General features: G+C 40.8%; 1 long non-coding RNA gene across 1 annotated transcript; it reads right to left on the bottom strand.

The window, feature by feature from the left end:
• Positions 1 to 1,392: 1,392 nt before the first annotated feature.
• Positions 1,393 to 2,136, bottom strand: LOC134840594 (uncharacterized). Its single transcript, XR_010162429.1, has 3 exons — positions 2,060 to 2,136; positions 1,821 to 1,849; positions 1,393 to 1,559 (listed from the first exon to the last, which is right to left on the bottom strand). It is a non-coding gene; the product is annotated as an uncharacterized LOC134840594 (long non-coding RNA).
• Between the last annotated feature and the right edge of the window lie 202 nt (positions 2,137 to 2,338).

Here is a 2,338-nt window from a genome sequence, read left to right as displayed (position 1 = left end):
ATCTAAGCAAGAAAAAGTAATAAAAACAGAAAGATGAGCCCACCTAAAATTCAAAGGTGACAAATGTCTACCTTCTATCCGAAAAATGTCTTGCACCTAATTGCCACGCGTTTCCTTCCCCCCTGCTAGCGATCTTATGGGGTATTACAAAAACTGTCTATGTCCCTTCCCCCCTACCAATCCGACCAGGGTACCTTCCTTAACTCGAGTTCAAATTTCGATATCCACCTAATATTACCAACGCGTGTTAATTTCTAATGTAACTAAGTCAACGATGTCGACTAATTAGTTACTCTAATTTCCCCCTTTTTACAATTTACAACCGCCAACCTCTAACTTAACCAGCCCCCCTTCTAACCTCCCCCCTTTTTAGCCCCCCTTCTTAAGCCTAAAATTACCTTAAGCGCCGGGTGCTAAACCTCTCAAGAGAAAACCGTAGACCTGTCTCCAGGCCTGCTCAAGTAAAAACGTTCCTCAAAACCGGGGGATGTCGCCTATCCTATTTTACACTTATCTCCTATAATGTAATGTGGATTTTAACGATACCCGTTCTGCCCAACTTGAGAACTCGAGAATTGCCAAATCCTTCTTGGCTGCTTTCCCACTCGACTGGTCACCTGTTCCAGTCCAGTCTCCTATTGGTTCAGCTCAAGTGTCCCTGAACCACTTTCCCACTCGGCTGGTCACCTCTTCCAGTCAAGTCTCCTATTGGTTCAGCTCAAGTGTCCCTGAACCACTTTCCCACTCGGCTGGTCACCTCTTCCAGTCAAGTCTCCTATTGGTCCAGCTAAGTTCCAAGCTATCTGAAAACCCTTGACAACGCCCCACTTCGGGCACTTTATTCAGTTTACTGGTTTAAATTGCTAGGTTGATCGAAACGATCGAACTTGTAAAACAGTATGGGTATACTATTTAATTAATATAAAGGTTTGATCCAACTAATCTGGTGTCAAAGTCACTGTCTTTTTTTCGTTTTATGGTTTTTGTTCCTTTTTCTATTCTTTTTTGGTTTTTGTTTTGCTTTTTGTCTTTTTTGCTCGTGTTTTTGTCCCCCTAGTTGCCCCCCTTTACTCGGTTAGCTAAGCCTCGTTCGGAGAGCGTACCAGGAAATTTTCTCGAGTTTTCTTAAAAAGCTATCACGGTACAACCGACTTAGGTTGGTAAAAAGAAGGTTCGTACTAAAACACTCGCTTCGCAAGTGTGAACAAATGTATAACTGAATCTGAATTGGATCATCTTAATTGATTGTGCAGGCTCAGTTGAAAAGAAGAACCAGAGCATCTAATATAAAACAGGGGCATCTAAAATTTTAATTGAAAAAATATATATAGAAAAAGTTGCTGCATCCGAGGAAAATACTGCAAATATTAAACAATTACCCTATTCGTAGCTGGATTGCGCGCAAAATACTCAATATCGAATGTCATCGTGAAGTGAGCCTTGATACAGACTCTGTTTGTATTTCGGAGAGACACACTGTAGTTTCCAGGCGCTTCCGACTTTCCTGGATTCTTTTCCCATGGAAATCCGGGAAAAGGGTTCTTTTCTTTTAGCTTCCCCTAGAAAGTGATTCGTAAAAAAATTGTTGTATATAATCAATTGTACAACTCAAATATGAAGTACGAACTACTCTTCGAGAAAACAAGTTTCGTTCGACAATAGTCGCCCGTATTCGCATTGGCAGTGAGATTAACTTAAACGCTGACCTTGTGGTACAACCTCGTGATATAATTTAAACTACAGCGCGCACTCACTCTATTTCATTCTCAATAAATAAACACCAACTCACACATGCAGAACGACATCCATTTTACCATTACCTTCTCACAAAGCGAAACCAACCACACTCCTAAACACTTCGTTCGATCGGTTCAACAAAAATATTTTATTCTGAAATCGATTGAAAATGTCAACAGCAGCAAGCCTCAATCTGTTTTTTACCCTAGGGTTGAATGTCTGGCAAAACCAATCGTAAACTTTACAAAATAGGTTTTGTAAATGCGCTCCGCTTTCTGGAGTATCTTTTTATGCATAAAGAGGCACAATTGGATGAACTCACCTTGTATAATTGTCAACGCAAAAAGCATGTTCATAGCAGAGCGATCTGTAAAAAAAGACGGTTGCTTAAAAACGGCTGACAGCTGATCAAATAGATAAATCAGACGGTCAGAAATGATCATTAAAACCAAAGTGTAACATTCGTCTACTGCAGTCACACATGAGGTTTAAGAAAAATAGGCCCTATAACCACTGGCTCAAGGGTCAGGGACACCATCTCTTGTGTTTTTCTACCTCAAGAACGGTCGGAGCCAGTTCGGTTCGTTTGTGACATGAGACT

The sequence above is a fragment of the Symsagittifera roscoffensis genome, chromosome 2 (genome assembly GCF_963678635.1).
Source record: "Symsagittifera roscoffensis chromosome 2, txSymRosc1.1, whole genome shotgun sequence".
In the NCBI taxonomy this organism is placed as follows: Eukaryota; Metazoa; Xenacoelomorpha; order Acoela; family Convolutidae; genus Symsagittifera; species Symsagittifera roscoffensis.
Note: the sequence above shows the minus strand (reverse complement) of the source record. Positions and strands in the feature narration are given on the sequence as shown.